Source organism: Oncorhynchus kisutch, unplaced genomic scaffold, assembly GCF_002021735.2.
Source record: "Oncorhynchus kisutch isolate 150728-3 unplaced genomic scaffold, Okis_V2 scaffold4082, whole genome shotgun sequence".
Taxonomy (NCBI): domain Eukaryota; kingdom Metazoa; phylum Chordata; class Actinopteri; order Salmoniformes; family Salmonidae; genus Oncorhynchus; species Oncorhynchus kisutch.
Genome location: NW_022266027.1, coordinates 1 through 18,272, shown reverse-complemented (window position 1 = coordinate 18,272; position 18,272 = coordinate 1). Strand labels below are relative to the sequence as shown.

Below are 18,272 nucleotides of genomic sequence, written 5' to 3'. Positions count from 1 at the left end.
ATGCGTATGTTCATGTGTGTGTATATCCATGTGTGTGTATGTTCATATGTGTGTATGTTCATGTGAAGGTATGTTCATGTGTGTGTGATTGGGATGTCTGAGGAGAGAAACAGTTGGCCAATGAGATGGATCCAGAAGGTACTTGAGGTCAAGAAGAAGTGGCCAATGAGATTTCTAATCTCTTCAGGTTGACCTTGAGGAACAACTCTGGAATAGTGTAAGGCAAGCCAGAGGAGGGTGGGAGGATCATCTGACATTTTTTCTCAGCCAACGTTGCCACTGTTGGCCACAACATGTGGGGGTAAATGACTGGGTAAACAACACATTGTGTTACAGATTTCTTCATTGATTTATTGGCTGATATAAAACAGTCTATCAGAGAATCAGTGACTACAGCAGGCTACCTTCACATCATTACATTACCATTTTCCAATGAAGGATTATCAAAAACGATCAAATGCTTCCGTGCAGAACTGCCTTTAGCCTGATACAAGCTCAATCTTCACCAGACCATCCCTTCCTCGTCCCTACTTCTATGGGGAGTGGCTGAGTGGGTAATGGTAAGTACATCATCCATATTAGGACATCCTCTATCCTCATCCTAATACGGATGCCGTACTCCCTATTCAACTGAATGCCATAATGGTAAGGGTCATCTCCTCCCTGTCGACCCTACAACCCCCATATCCCTCTCCCTTTCCCACACCTTCCCCTAGCTCTCCAGCCGCTCTCCCCACCACAAGTTAAATCGAATCCAATTACTTCAATAAGTACCTGCTTAAGTACTCTGTTCCTCAAGCTCATTTAAATCATCCATCACAGGGAGTTGAGGGGATGGGAGCTAGCCGGCGATAGCAGCACGTTAGCCTGCAGGCCTCTTATCACTGACAGCCTGCGGAGAGCTGGTGAATGACTGTCTAATACTGCTCTAATAGAGGAACTCAAACCATACCTGATACAGTGTCAGAGAGAGAGAGAGAGAGAGACAGAGACAGAGACAGAGAGAAGAGAGAGAGAAGAGAGAGAAGAGAGAGAGAGAGAGAGAGAGAGAGAGAGAGAGAGAGAAGAGAGAGAGAGAGAGAGAGAGAGAGAGAGAGAGACAGAGAAGAGAGGAGAGAGAGAGAGAGAGAGAAGAGAGAGCTAGAGAGAGAGAGAGAGAGAGAGAGAGAGAGAGAGCTAGAGACAGAGACAGAGACAGAGAGAGAGACAGAGAGACAGAGAGAAGAGAGAGAGAGACAGAGACAGAGAGTGACAGAGCGTGACAGAGCGAGAGAAGAGAGAGAGAAGAGAGAAGAGAGAGAGAGAGAGAGAGAGAGAGGAGCGACAGAGGAGAGAGAGAGAGAGAGGAGAGAGAGCGGAGAGAGAGAGAAGATCAGAGAGAGAGGAGGAGAGAGAGAGACGAGAGAGAGAGGAGAGAGAGAGAGAGAGAGAGAGAGATGGGGTTCTGGATTCTGGTCACTTATGGGTAAGAAGTGGTGATATTGATATTGTTGGGTAATGGTTGATTGTGGGAGAGTTGATAGCATTCCTCAGGTATAACCATGGTGTTCTATGGTTCTATGGATTTAAGATCATTCAGCTCAAGTGTAAAACGCCTATCAAAGTCCAAAATGTGTAGGTGAAACACACAGCTGTGTTCTAGTATATTGGAACGTTGGCTTTCATACATTTGAATTCTCGGTGCGGCTCAAAGCTATTTTTCCAGCTGTACAATTGAAATGAATAGAGGACTTGTAGGTGGAGTCGCGATGGTTGTGAATTTTGGGGAGGTGCGCGGTCGGCTGTGCCTCTCCGTGGATGGTGGTAGAGCCACGTTAGCTATGTCACAATGAGACGATGGACTGTCATATCTCTGCGTCTGTGGACTCTGAATTGAGCTGAACACTGATCCCGAACACGCAAACACACTCACAAACACACACCCTCCCTCATGGACAGCCCCAGTGCCATCCTACCTTGGCGATCTGGACACACCAGTGAGCAGCAGTTGAGAGCCGATGTTGTCCTTGTGTTCGTGGACGTAGTCGAGGAGGCAGCCGTGGGCATGAGCTGGGTGACCAGCTGTGTGGTGGGGCTCAGGCAGACCCCCAGGAGACGGACCAGGTGGGGGTGCTCCATGCTGGCCATAATCAGAGCCTCCTGGTGGGGATAGATAGAGACTCAGGCCTGGGGGAATCTGACAGAACACTGTGGATGGAGGAGTATACAGAGCAAAACAGCCAAGTGCACACAGGTGGAAGGGGAAATACAAGTGTTATGGTGTAGTGTAGTGTAGTGTAGTGTAGTGTAGTGTAGTGTAGTGTAGTGCAGTTGTAGTGTAGTGTAGTGTAGTGCAGGTGTAGTGTAGTGTAGTGTAGTGTAGTGCAGTGGCAGTGCAGTGTAGTGCAGTGTAGTGCAGTGTAGTGTAGTGTAGTGCAGTGCAGTGCAGTGCAGTGCAGTGGTAGTGCAGTTGTAGTGTAGTGTAGTGCAGTGCAGTGCAGTGTAGTGTAGGTAGTGTAGTGCAGTGTATGTGCAGTGTAGTGCAGTGTAGTGCAGTGCAGGTGTAGTGCCAGTGCAGTGTAGTGTAGTGCAGGTGCAGTGTAGTGCAGTGTGGTGCAGTGTAGTGTTAGTTGCAGTGTAGTGCAGTGTAGTGTGGGTGTAGTGCAGTGCAGTGTAGTTGTACTGCAGTGCAGTGTAGTGCAGTGTAGTTGCAGTGTAGTGCAGTGCAGTGCAGTGCAGTGTAGTGCAGTGCAGTGTAGTGCAGTGTAGTGCAGTTGCAGTGCAGTGTAGTGTAGTGTAGTGCAGTGCAGTGTAGTGTAGTGCAGTGCAGTGTAGTGTAGTGTAGTGCAGTGCAGTGCAGTGCAGTGTAGTGCAGTGTAGTGTAGTGTATGTAGTGAATGCAGGGTGTGTGTGTAGGTGTCACAGACACCCTTGACCGACACCCATTCACCATTATTTCTCCCTCTATCTTTCTCTCTAGTTACACACAGCCTCCCTCTATCTTCTCTCTAGTTACACACAGCCTCCCTCTATCTTCTCTCTAGCTACACACAGCCTCCCTCTATCTTCTTCCCTAGTTACACAACAGCCTGGCTGACTTCTACTCTAGTTACCACACAGCCTGGCTGACTTCTACTCTAGTTTACACACATTCCTGGCTGACTTCTACTCTAGTTACACACAGCCTGGCTGACTTCTACTCTAGTTACACACCAGTCGCTGGCTGACTTCTACTTAGTTACACACAGCTGGCTGACTTCTACTCTAGTTACACACAGCCTGGCTGACTTCTACTCTAGTTACACACAGCCTGGCTGACTTCTACTCTAGTTACACACAGCCTGGCTGACTTCTACTATAGTTACACACATCCTGGCTGACTTCTACTCTAGTTACATTACAGCCTGGCTGACTTCTACTCTAGTTACACACAGCCTGGCTGACTTCTACTCTAGTTACACACAGCCTGGCTGACTTCTACTCTAGTTACACACCGCCTGGCTGACTTCTACTCTAGTTACACACAGCCTGGCTGACTTCTACTCTAGTTACACACAGCCTGGCTGACTTCTACTCTAGCTACACACAGCCTGGCTGACTTCTACTATAGTTACACACAGCCCTGGCTGACTTCTTACATTCTCTGCACAAAGAGCAGGGTATTTTGAAGCTTCTGTGGGCTTGAAAGATGAAGGGCCTTTACATTTAGATTCTAAGGAGGTGAGAGTAGATGGATCCCGGCACAGTGCAGGCAGTAGAGAGGTCCTTTTGCACGACAGTGCCCTGATTTAACACCGGGGTAAAGTATCAGCATTACATCTACACTTCATAAAACTAAAGCACATTATACATGCCCAGAGTACAGCCAAATATGGTCGTGGAAGTCTGAACCAGATACTCACACAGGAGGAAAAACAAGTGCTTGTGAGTTGTGTGTGACAGGAGGCTCAGACAGTTGTTAGAAGGGAGTGTACTAGGATATGAGGGATAATATATATGAGGTGGTGTGTGTGATGAGAGTGTGTGTCTGGGGATATCTCTCTCATCCTCCTGAGCGGTGACCTTCATTACCAGCCCCCTGACTTCTCCGCTTCCCCCCCCCCCCCCCCCCCCCCCCCCACACACACACACACACACACACACACACACACACAGGCCCAGGGATAGACTGGCACAGGCCCAGGGATAGAATGGCACAGCCCCAGTGATAGACTGGCACAGCCCCAGGGACAGACTGGCACAGCCCCAGTGATAGACTGGCACAGCCCAGTGATAGACTGGCACAGCCCCAGTGATAGACTGGCACAGCCCCAGGACAGACTGGCACAGCCCCAGGGATAGACTGGCACAGCCCCAGGGATAGACTGGCACAGCCCCAGGGATAAGACTGGCACAGCCCCAGGGATAGACTGGCACAGCCCCAGGGATAGACTGGCACAGCCCCAGTGATAGACTGGCACAGCCCCAGGGACAGACTGGCACAGCCCCAGTGATAGACTGGCACAGCCCCAGTGATAGACTGGCACAGCCCCAGGGACAGACTGGCACAGCCCCAGGGATAGACTGGCACAGCCCCAGGGATAGACTGGCACAGCCCCAGGGATAGACTGGCACAGCCCCAGGGATAGACTGGCACAGCCCCAGTGATAGACTGGCACAGCCCCAGGGACAGACTGGCACAGCCCCAGTGATAGACTGGCACAGCCCCAGTGATAGACTGGCACAGCCCCAGTGATAGACTGGCACAGCCCCCAGGGACAGACTGGCACAGCCCCAGGGATAGACTGGCACAGCCCCAGGGATAGACTGGCACAGCCCCAGGGATAGACTGGCACAGCCCCAGTGATTAGACTGGCACAGCCCCAGTGATAGACTGGCACAGCCCCAGGGACAGACTGGCACAGCCCCAGGGATAGACTGGCACAGCCCCAGGGATTAGACTGGCACAGCCCCGGGGATAGACTGGCACAGCCCCGGGGATAGACTGGCACAGCCCCAGTGATAGACTGGCACAGCCCCAGGGATAGACTGGCACAGCCCCAGGGATAGACTGGCACAGCCCCAGTGATAGACTGGCACAGCCCCAGGGACAGCAGACTGGCACAGCCCCAGTGATAGACTGGCACAGCCCCAGTGATAGACTGGCACAGCCCCAGGGACAGACTGGCAGCCCCCCACGCCCCAGGGATAGACTGGCACAGCCCCCAGGGATAGACTGGCACAGCCCCAGGGATAGACTGGCACAGCCCCAGGGATAGACTGGCACAGCCCCCAGGGATAGACTGGCACAGCCCCAGGGATAGACTGGCACAGCCCAGGGTTAGACTGGCACAGCCCCAGTGATAGACTGGCACAGCCCCAGGGACAGACTGGCACAGCCCAGTGATAGACTGGCACAGCCCCAGTGATAGACTGGCACAGCCCCAGTGATAGACTGGCACAGCCCAGGGACAGACTGGCACAGCCCCAGGGATAGACTGGCACAGCCCCAGGGATAGACTGGCACAGCCCCAGGGATAGACTGGCACAGCCCCAGGGATAGACTGGCACAGCCCCCAGTGATAGACTGGCACAGCCCCAGTGATAGACTGGCACAGCCCCAGGGACAGACTGGCACAGCCCCAGGGATAGACTGGCACAGCCCCAGGGATAGACTGGCACAGCCCCGGGGATAGACTGGCACAGCCCCGGGGATAGACTGGCACAGCCCCAGTGATTAGACTGGCACAGCCCAGGATAGACTGGCACAGCCCCAGGGATAGACTGGCACAGCCCCAGTGATAGACTGGCACAGCCCCAGTGATAGACTGGCACAGCCCCAGTGATAGACTGGCAACAGCCCCAGGGACAGACTGGCACAGCCCCAGGGATAGACTGGCACAGCCCCAGGGATAGACTGGCACAGCCCCAGTGATAGACTGGCACAGCCCCAGTGATAGACTGGCACAGCCCCAGGGATAGACTGGCACAGCCCCAGTGATAGACTGGCACAGCCCCAGGGATGCAAAGCTGTGCGTGTGTTTAAGTTTATGATAGTGTTCATGAGTGTCTTTATGAGTAATATAGAGTTGTTAATATAATCATTCATTCACATGAATTATTCCAACTATTCCAACACACACACACACACACACACACACACACACACACACACACACACACACACACACACACACACACACACACACACACACACACACACACACACACACACACACACACACACACACACACACACACCCAGCTAGTGAATGATGCTACGCAGTGTGTGTGTGTGTGGTGTGTGTGGTGAGGGAGAACAGCTGGTCTGTCTCTAACTGTCCCAGTGGCAGCCTGTGGGCCTGCTTTTAGATTGCAGTTTAAAAACTGGGGAGCCATGTGGGCTCTGGATGTCCAACAACATCCACTGGGAGACAGGAAGGAGGGAGAAGCAAGGGAGGATGGGGCTTTTCAATTAGGTTTGGCAAAATGTCTCTCTCTCCAACCAGTATGCTTGATAGACCCTACCCCAATCCTCCACTTTACCCCATCGTCTTTCTTACCCCATCCCCTATCCTACCACATCCTCTATCCCCAACCACATACTCTATCCTATCCTACCCATCCTTTAACCCTTACCCAATCCTCTAACCCCTACCCATCCTATAACCCCTATCCATACTCTAACCCTTACCCATCCTCTAACCCTTACCCAATCCTCTATCCTCTACCCCATCCCATAAACCCTACCCCAGCCTCTGTCCTACCCCATCCTCTAACCCCTACCCCATCCTATAATCCCTACCCCATCCTCTAACCCTACCCCATCCTATAATCTCTACCCCATCCTCTAACCCCTACCCCATCCTCTAACCCTACCCCATCCTCTAATCCCTACCCCATCCTCTATTCTCTACCCCATCCTCTAACCCTACCCCATCCTCTAACCCCACCCCATCCTCTAATCCCTACCCCCATCCTCTAACCCTACCCATCCTCTAATCCCTACCCCATCCTCTAATCCCTACCCCATCCTCTAACCCCTACCCCATCCTATAATCCCTACCCCATCCTCTATTCTCTACCCCATCCTATAATCCCTACCCCATCCTCTAACCCCTACCCCATCCTCTAACCCCTACCCCATCCTATAATCCCTACCCCATCCCCTATTCTCTACCCCCATCCTATAATACCTACCCCATCCTCTAATCCCTACCCCATTCTCTATTCTCTACCCCATCCTATAATACCTACCCCATCCTCTAATACCTACCCCATCCTCTAACCCTACCCCATCCTCTAACCCTACCCCATCCTCTAACCCTACCCCATCCTCTAATCCATCCTCTAACCCTACCCCAACCTCTATTCTCTACCCCATCCTCTATTCTCTACCCCATCCTCTAACCCTACCCCCATCCTCTATTCTCTACCCCATCCTCTAACCCTACCCCATCCTCTAACCCTACCCCATCCTCTAACCCTAACCCTACCCCAACCTCTAACCCATCCTCTAACCCTACCCCAACCTCTAACCCATCCTCTAACCCTACCCCAACCTCTAACCCTACCCCATCCTCTAACCCTACCCCATCCTCTAACCCTACCCATCCTCTAACCCTACCCCATCCTCTACCCCATCCTCTAACCCTACCCCAACCTCTAACCCTACCCCATCCTCTAACCCTACCCCATCCTCTAAACCCTACCCATCCTCTAACCCTACCCCAACCTCTAACCCATCCTCTAACCCTACCCCAAACTCTAACCCTACCCATCCTCTAACCCTACCCCAACCTCTAACCCATCCTCTAACCCTACCCCAACCTCTAACCCTACCCCATCCTCTAACCCTACCCCCATCCTCTAACCCTACCCATCCTCTAACCCTACCCCATCCTCTAATCCTACCCCATCCTCTAACCCTACCCCATCCTCTAATCCTACCCCATCCTCTAACCCTACCCATCCTCTAATCCTACCCCATCCTATAACCCCTATCCCATACTCTAACCCTTACCCCATCCTCTAACCCTTACCCAATCCTCTATCCTCTACCCCATCCCATAACCCCTACCCCAGCCTCTGTCCTACCCCATCCTCTAACCCCTACCCCATCCTATAATCCCTACCCATCCTCTAACCCTACCCCATCCTATAATCTCTACCCCATCCTCTAACCCCTACCCCATCCTCTACTACCCACCCATCCTCTAATCCCTACCCATCCTCTATTCTCTACCCCATCCTCTAACCTACCCCATCCTCTAACCCCACCCCATCCTCTAATCCCTACCCCATCCTCTAACCCTACCCCATCCTCTAATCCCTACCCCATCCTCTAATCCTACCCCATCCTCTAACCCCTACCCCATCCTATAATCCCTACCCCATCCTCTATTCTCTACCCCATCCTATAATCCCTACCCCATCCTCTAACCCCTACCCCATCCTCTAACCCCTACCCCATCCTATAATCCCTACCCCATCCCCTATTCTCTACCCCATCCTATAATACCTACCCCATCCTCTAATCCCTACCCCATTCTCTATTCTCTACCCCATCCTATAATACCTACCCCATCCTCTAATACCTACCCCATCCTCTAACCCTACCCCATCCTCTAACCCTACCCCATCCTCTAACCCTACCCCATCCTCTAATCCATCCTCTAACCCTACCCCAACCTCTATTCTCTACCCCATCCTCTATTCTCTACCCCATCCTCTAACCCTACCCCATCCTCTAACCCTACCCCATCCTCTAACCCTAACCCTACCCCCAACCTCTAACCCATCCTCTAACCCTACCCCAACCTCTAACCCATCCTCTAACCTACCCCAACCTCTAACCCTACCCCATCCTATTAACCCTACCCCATCCTCTAACCCTACCATCCTCTAACCCTACCCCATCCTCACCCCATCCTCTAACCCTACCCCAACCTCTAACCCTACCCCATCCTCTAACCCTACCCCATCCTCTAACCCTACCCCATCCTCTAACCCTACCCCAACCTCTAACCCATCCTCTAACCCTACCCATCCTCTAACCCTACCCCAACCTCTAACCCATCCTCTAACCCTACCCCAAACTCTAACCCTACCCCATCCTCTAACCCTACCCCAACCTCTAACCCATCCTCTAACCCTACCCCCAACCTCTAACCCTACCCCATCCTCTAACCCTACCCCATCCTCTAACCCTACCCATCCTCTAACCCTACCCCATCCTCTAATCCTACCCCATCCTCTAACCCTACCCCATCCTCTAATCCTACCCCATCCTCTAACCCTACCCCATCCTCTAATCCTAACCCCATCCATAACCCCTATCCCATACTCTAACCCTTACCCCATCCTCTAACCCTTACCCAATCCTCTATCCTCTACCCCATCCCATAACCCCTACCCCAGCCTCTGTCCTACCCCATCCTCTAACCCCTACCCCATCCTATAATCCCTACCCCATCCTCTAACCCTACCCCATCCTATAATCTCTACCCATCCTCTAACCCCTACCCCATCCTCTAACCCTACCCCATCCTCTAATCCCCTACCCCATCCTCTATCTCTACCCCATCCTCTAACCCTACCCCAACTCCTAACCCTACCCCATCCTCTAAACCCTACCCCAACCTCTAACCCATCCTCTAACCCTACCCCAACCTCTAACCCTACCCCATCCTCTAACCCTACCCCATCCTCTAACCCTAACCCATCCTCTAACCCTACCCCATCCTCTAATCCTACCCCATCCTCTAACCCTACCCCATCCTCTAATCCTACCCCATCCTCTAACCCTACCCCATCCTCTAATCCTACCCCATCCTATACCCCTATCCCATACTCTAACCCTTACCCCATCCTCTAACCCTTACCCAATCCTCTATCCTCTACCCCATCCCATAAACCCCTACCCCAGCCTCTGTCCTACCCCATCCTCTAACCCCTACCCCATCCTATAATCCCTACCCCATCCTCTAACCCTACCCCATCCTCTAATCCCTACCCCATCCTCTATTCTCTACCCCATCCTCTAACCCTACCCCATCCTCTAACCCACCCCATCCTCTAATCCCTACCCCATCCTCTAACCCTACCCCATCCTCTAATCCCTACCCCATCCTCTAATCCCTACCCATCCTCTAACCCCTACCCCATCCTATAATCCCTACCCCATCCTCTATTCTCTACCCCCATCCTATAATCCCTACCCCATCCTCTAACCCCTACCCCATCCTCTAACCCCTTACCCCATCCTATAATCCCTACCCCATCCCCTATTCTCTACCCCATCCTATAATACCTACCCCATCCTCTAATTCCTACCCCCATTCTCTAATCTCTACCCCATCCTATAATACCTACCCATCCTCTAATACCTACCCCATCCTCTAACCCTTACCCCATCCTCTAACCCTACCCCATCCTCTAACCCTACCCCATCCTCTAATCCATCCTCTAACCCTACCCCAACCTCTATCTCTACCCATCCTCTATTCTCTACCCCATCCTCTAACCCTACCCCATCCTCTATTCTCTACCCCATCCTATAATACCTACCCCATCCTCTAATTCCTACCCCATTCTCTATTCTCTACCCCATCCTATAATACCTACCCCATCCTCTAATACCTACCCCATCCTCTAACCCTACCCCATCCTCTAACCCTACCCATCCTCTAACCCTACCCCATCCTCTAATCCATCCTCTAACCCTACCCCAACCTCTATTCTCTACCCCATCCTCTATTCTCTACCCCATCCTCTAACCCTACCCCATCCTCTATTCTCTACCCCATCCTCTAACCCTACCCCATCCTCTAACCCTACCCCATCCTCTAACCCTAACCCTACCCCAACCTCTAACCCATCCTCTAACCCTACCCCAACCTCTAACCCATCCTCTAACCCTACCCCAACCTCTAACCCTACCCCATCCTCTAACCCTACCCCATCCTCTAACCCTACCCATCCTCTAACCCTACCCCATCCTCTACCCCATCCTCTAACCCTACCCCAACCTCTAACCCTACCCCATCCTCTAACCCTACCCCATCCTCTAACCCTACCCATCCTCTAACCCTACCCCAACCTCTAACCCATCCTCTAACCCTACCCCAAACTCTAACCCTACCCCATCCTCTAACCCTACCCCAACCTCTAACCCATCCTCTAACCCTACCCCAACCTCTAACCCTACCCCATCCTCTAACCCTACCCCATCCTCTAACCCTACCCATCCTCTAACCCTACCCCATCCTCTAATCCTACCCCATCCTCTAACCCTACCCCATCCTCTAATCCTACCCCATCTCTAACCTACCCCATCCTCTAATCCTACCCCATCCTCTAACCCCTACCCCCATCCTCTATTCTCTACCCCATCCTCTAACCCCTACCCAATCCTCTAACCCCTACCCCATCCTCGATTCCATACCCCATCCTCTACCCCTACCCTATCCTCTATCCAACCCCAAACCCCATCCCCTATCCTACCCCATCCTCTATCCCACCCCATCCTCTATCCTACCCCATCCTCTATCCTACCCCATCTCTATCCTACCCCATCCTCTATCCCACCCCATCCTCTATCCTACCCCATCCTCTATCCTACCCCATCCTCTATCCCACCCCATCCTCTATCCTACCCTATCCTCTATCCAACCCCAAACCCCATCCTCTATCCTACCCCATCCTCTATCCCACCGCATCCTCTATCCCACCCCATCCTCTATCCTACCCCATCCTTTATCCTACCCTATCCTCTATCCCACCCCATCCTTTATCCTACCCCATCCTTTATCCTACCCCATCCTCTATCCCACCCCATCCTCTATCCTACCCCATCCTCTATCCGACCCCCAACCCAGGCTTGGCTCAAAGGCAAGTCAAGGGCTTCTACCTCCTCTCCCTCTGTCCTCTTCCCTGCATACCCTCTACCCAGTGATCCAGACAAGGCTGTATGCCATATAAACACCTGGTGATGTGAACAGACCTGGTGCATTAGACTACATGCCAGGCATTAAGCAGGGGGGAGGAGTTTCTGGGCTGAACTGATCAACCTGACTAGACTGAGGTTTCAGAAGACGGAATGAGCTCAACTAATACCTCAGAGAAGACAATATTATATGTGTGTAATACACACACACACACGCACGCACGCACGCACGCACGCACGCACGCACGCACGCACGCACGCACGCATGCACGCACGCACGCACGCACGCACGCACGCACGCATTCACGCACGCACGCACGCACGCACGCACACACGCACACACACACACACACACACACACACACACACACACACACACACACACACACACACACACACACACACACACACACACACACACACACACACACAGCTGTGGTGTAATACTCACGTCCATGAACTCCACGTTTGCTTTGGGCCCCGTAGCCTCGTTCAGGATCTTTATGGCCACTGGGATCTTTACTGTCTCTCCCTCTGGGACCCAGATACCCTGAAATACACAGGCACTGAGAGTTACCACTGTTAAACACAAACTCCTATGGACATATCGACACACTTTGACACACTGAAAGGAGACACGTAAACCCTTCCCACAATCTCAGAGAATAGAAAGCAATGTCAGAAATAATGAAAAAAGACAGTCATACACAGTATTACACACAGTCATACACAGTATTACACACAGTCATACACAGTATTACACACAGTCATACACAGTATTACACACAGTCATACACAGTATTACACACAGTCATACACATTATTATACACAGTCGTACACAGTATTACACAGTATTACACACAGTCATACACAGTATTACACACAGTCATACACAGTATTACACACAGTCATACACAGTATTACACACAGTCATACACAGTATTACACAGTATTACACACAGTCATACACAGTATTACACACAGTCATACACAGTATTACACAGTCATACACACAGTCATACACAGTATTACACACAGTCATACACAGTATTACACACAGTCATACACAGTATTACACAGTATTACACACAGTCATACACAGTATTACACACAGTCATACACAGTATTACACACAGTCATACACAGTATTACACACAGTCATACACAGTCATACACAGTATTACACACAGTCATACACAGTATTACACACAGTCATACACAGTATTACACACAGTCATACACAGTATTACACAGTATTACACACAGTCATACACAGTATTACACACAGTCATACACAGTATTACACACAGTCATACACAGTATTACAGTCATACACACAGTCATACACAGTATTACACACAGTCATACACAGTATTACACACAGTCACACTGTCATCCATCATATCAGGACAGAACCATGAACCAAAAATAATTACAGGCAAAATAATTACAGGCAAAATAAGGAAAGGCACAATCACAAACAGAGGCACAATCACAAACAGAGGCACACTCACAAACAGAGGCACAATCACAAACAGAGGCACAATCACAAACAGAGGCACAATCACAAACAGAGGCACACTCACAAACAGAGGCACAATCACAAACAGAGGCACACTCACAAACAGAGGCACACTCACAAACAGAGGCACACTCACAAACAGAGGCACACTCACAAACAGAGGCACACTCACAAACAGAGGCACACTCACAAACAGAGGCACAATCACAAACAGAGGCACACTCACAAACAGAGGCACAATCAAGCGTACCTTGTGGACGGTGCCGAAGGCTCCCGAGCCGAGGATCTTAACCCTCTTTAGCTCTGTCTCTTTGAGGATACGAAGCTGGGCCTGGTTGGGGGCCGTGCCGCTAGGGGTCAGGGGCTCCACCAACTGGAACACACACACACACACATACACATACAAACGCACACACACACATACCGGGAGGCACACACACACATGGTCAATACCTCCATCAGCCGTCCATCAATACATATCTTAATGAGCCAATCAGCCTATCATGGCCCTTCATATAGGTTTATCACCGACATAATCAACCAGCTCAGCATCGGTCATCAAACACCATAATGAGACCATATATCTGTCAGTCAGTGTGTGTGTGTGTCTCTCTGTTCGCTGTTTGTGTCTCTCTGTTTGCTGTGTGTGTGTGTGTCTCTCTGTTTGCTGTGTGTGTGTGTCTCTCTGTTCGCTGTGTGTGTGTGTGTCTCTCTGTTCGCTGTGTGTGTGTCTCTCTGTTCACTGTGTGTGTATCTCTCTGTTCACTGTGTGTGTCTCTCTCTCTGTTCACTGTGTGTGTCTCTCTGTTCACTGTGTGTGTCTCTCTCTGTTCACTGTGTGTGTCTCTCTGTTCACTGTGTGTGTCTCTCTGTTCACTGTGTGTGTCTCTCTCTCTGTTCACTGTGTGTGTCTCTCTCTCTGTTCACTGTGTGTGTCTCTCTGTTCACTGTGTGTGTCTCTCTGTTCACTGTGTGTGTCTCTCTCTCTGTTCACTGTGTGTGTCTCTCTCTCTGTTCACTGTGTGTGTCTCTCTCTGTTCACTGTGTGTGTCTCTCTTTCTGTTCACTGTGTGTGTCTCTCTCTCTGTTCGCTGTGTGTGTGTCTCTCTGTTCACTGTGTGTGTCTCTCTGTTCACTGTGTGTGTGTCTCTCTCTGTTCACTGTGTGTGTCTCTCTCTCTGTTTGCTGTGTGTGTGTCTCTCTCTCTGTTCGCTGTGTGTGTGTGTCTCTGTTCGCTGTGCTCTATGTTCCTGTGTGTCTCTATGTTCCTGTGTCTCTCTATGTTCCTGTGTGTCTCTATGTTCCTGTCTCTCTATGTTCCTGTGTGTCTCTATGTTCCTGTGTGTCTCTATGTTCCTGTGTGTCTCTATGTTCCTGTGTGTCTCTATGTTCCTGTGTGTCTCTATGTTCCTGTGTGTCTGTGTGTTCCTGTGTGTCTCTATGTTCCTGTGTGTCTCTATGTTCCTGTGTCTCTCTATGTTCCTGTGTCTCTCTATGTTCCTGTGTCTCTCTATGTTCCTGTGTGTCTCTCTGTTCCTGTGTGTCTCTATGTTCCTGTGTGTGTGTCTATGTTCACTGTGTGTCTCTATGTTCCTGTGTGTCTCTATGTTCCTGTGTGTCTCTATGTTCCTGTGTGTGTGTCTATGTTCACTGTGTGTGTGTCTGTTCCTGTGTCTCTCTATGTTCACTGTGTGTCTCTCTGTTCCTGTGTGTCTCTCTGTTCCTGTGTGTCTCTCTGTTCCTGTGTGTCTGTGTGTTCCTGTGTGTCTCTATGTTCCTGTGTGTCTCTATGTTCCTGTGTGTCTCTATGTTCCTGTGTGTGTGTCTATGTTCACTGTGTGTGTGTCTATGTTCACTGTGTGTGTGTCTGTTTACTGAGACCATACTTCAGTGTTATATTTGTATATATACACTGCTCAGAAAAATAAAGGGAACACTTAAACAACACAATGTAATTCCAAGTCAATCACACTTCTGTGAAATCAAACTATCCACTTAGGAAGCAACACTGATTGAACATACATTTCACATGCTGTTGTGCAAATGGAACAGGTGGAAATTATAGGCAATTAGCAAGACACCCCCAATAAAGGAGTGGTTCTGCAGGTGGTGACCACAGACCACTTCTCAGTTCCTATGCATCCTGGCTGATGTTTTGGTCACTTTTGAATGCTGGCGGTGCTTTCACTCTAGTGGTAGCATGAGACGGAGTCTACAACCCACACAAGTGGCTCAGGTAGTGCAGCTCATCCAGGATGGCACATCAATGCGAGCTGTGGCAAGAAGGTTTGCTGTGTCTGTCAGCGTAGTGTCCAGAGCATGGAGGCGCTACCAGGAGACAGGCCAGTACATCAGGAGACGTGGAGGAGGCTGTAGGAGGGCAACAACCCAGCAGCAGGACCGCTACCTCCGCCTTTGTGCAAGGAGGAGCAGGAGGAGCACTGCCAGAGCCCTGCAAAATGACCTCCAGCAGGCCACAAGTGTGCATGTGTCTGCTCAAACGGTCAGAAACAGACTCCATGAGGGTGGTATGAGGGCCCGATGTCCACAAGTGGGGGTTGTGCTTACAGCCCAACACCATGCAGGGCGTTTGGCATTTGCCAGAGAACACCAAGATTGGCAAATTCGCCACTGGCTCCCTGTGCTCTTCACAGATGAAAGCAGGTTCACACTGAGCATGTGACAGACTTGACAGAGTCTGGAGACGCCGTGGAGAATGTTCTGCTGCCTGCAACATCCTCCAGCATGACCGGTTTGGCGGTGGGTCAGTCATGGTGTGGGGTGGCATTTCTTTGGGGGGAGCACAGCCCTCCATGTGCTCGCCAGAGGTAGCCTGACTGCCATTAGGTACCGAGATTACATCCTCAGACCCCTTGTGAGACCATATGCTGGTGCGGTTGGCCCTGGGTTCCTCCTAATGCAAGACAATGCTACACCTCATGTGGCTGGAGTGTGTCAGCAGTTCCTGCAAGAGGAAGGTATTGATGCTATGGACTGGCCCGCCCGTTCCCCAGACCTGAATCCAATTGAGCACATCTGGGACATCATGTCTCGCTCCATGCACCAACGCCACGTTGCACCACAGACTGTCCAGGAGTTGGCGGATGCTTTAGTCCAGGAGACCATCCGCCACCTCATCAGGAGCATACCCAGGTGTTGTAGGGAGGTCATACAGGCACATGGAGGCCACACACACTACTGAGCCTCATTTTGACTTGTTTTAAGCACATTACATCAAAGTTGGATCAGCCTGTAGTGTGGTTTTCCACTTTAATTTTGAGTGTGACTCCAAATCCAGACCTCCATGGGTTGATAAATTTGATTTCCATTGATAATTTTTGTGTGATTTTGTTGTCAGCACATTCAACTATGTAAAGAAAAAAGTATTTAATAAGAATATTTAATTCATTCAGATATAGGATGTGTTATTTTAGTGTTCCCTTTATTTTTTTGAGCAGTGTATATTCAGTAGGATATAAAAGCAGGATTACTGAGACGTTCACTGGGGTCCATGACATTGCCCACGGCTTTGCAATGACACACTACACACACCCAGCGTCATTCAGAGTCATTATAATGTGTGTGATCTAGCATGTAAGCCCTGAGCTATTGCTAGTGGAAGTGAGCCAATAGCATTGACTGAAAGAGAGAAGGAGAGGGGGGGAATAGAGAGAGAAAGAGAAAGAGAGCGAGAGAGAGAGAGAGAGACAGAGAGACAGAGAGAGAGAACAAGAGAGAGAGAGAGAGAGAACAAGAGAGAGAGGGAGAGGGAGAGGGGACAGGGACAGGGAACAAGAGAGAGAGAGAGAGAGAGAGAGAGAGAGAGAGAGAGAGAGAGAGAGAACGAGAGAGAGAACGAGAGAACGAAGAACGAGAGAGAGAGGGAGAGGGGAATGAGAGAGAGAGAGAGAGAGAGATAGAGAGAGAGAGAGAGAGAGAGAGAGAGAGAATAATAGAAAATCATGAAAAGAAAGATGATCCCAGTAAACCTGGACATAAACAAGGACTAGGAGTCTAGATCAGTGAGGGGCTGTCTGATGCCCTGGGACTGAACATCTAATGCCTGACTTGATATCAAGTAAGGGAGCTGTCCACTGGGCTACTCTAGCATGTGGTGCTGAAATGGCCCCTTGGCTCTGAACAGAGGAGAAGGGGAGGTGGAGCCCACAGAGCAAGCACAGCGGGACAACTAAACCTATTAGTGTTGCTCCAGCAGACAGACAAGGAGTCAATGTTCAAATCAGGGGTCAGGGGTCAAAGAGTAATCTGGGAAAGGCCTTGGTAGCAGACTCAGAGACAAGCAATTTTTTAAATCTGTCTTCAAAAAAGCCTTAGACCTTATATTTTCTGAGCAAACTTATAATACGTATAAAACTGAGCAAACTAGAATGCTATTTGGCCCTAAACAGAGACACAGTGGCAGAATATATAGAGAGATAGGAGATATAGGAGGAGATATATAGAGAGATGAGATAGAGAGATGAGATAGAGAGAGGAGATAGAGAGAGAGGAGATAGAGAGAGAGGAGATAGAGAGAGAGGAGAGAGAGAGGAGATAGAGAGAGAGGATAGAGAGAGAGGAGATAGAGAGAGAGGAGAGAGAGAGAGATAGAGAGAGAGGAGATGGAGATAGAGAGAGATAGAGAGGAGATAGAGAGAGAGAGAGAGAGAGAGAGAGGAGATAGAGAGAGAGGAGATAGAGAGAGAGAGAGAGAGAGAGAGAGAGAGAGGAGATAGAGAGAGAGGAGAGAGAGAGAGAGAGAGGAGAGAGAGAGAGAGAGGAGATAGAGAGACAGGAGATAGAGAGAGAGGAGAGAGAGAGAGAGAGAGAGAGAGAGAGAGAGA

General features: G+C 50.4%; 1 pseudogene; it reads right to left on the bottom strand.

Annotated features, from left to right (window-relative positions):
- Positions 1 to 13,797, bottom strand: part of LOC116373885 (receptor tyrosine-protein kinase erbB-4-like) — a 61,125-nt pseudogene extending 47,328 nt beyond the window's left edge.
- Positions 13,798 to 18,272: the final 4,475 nt, after the last annotated feature.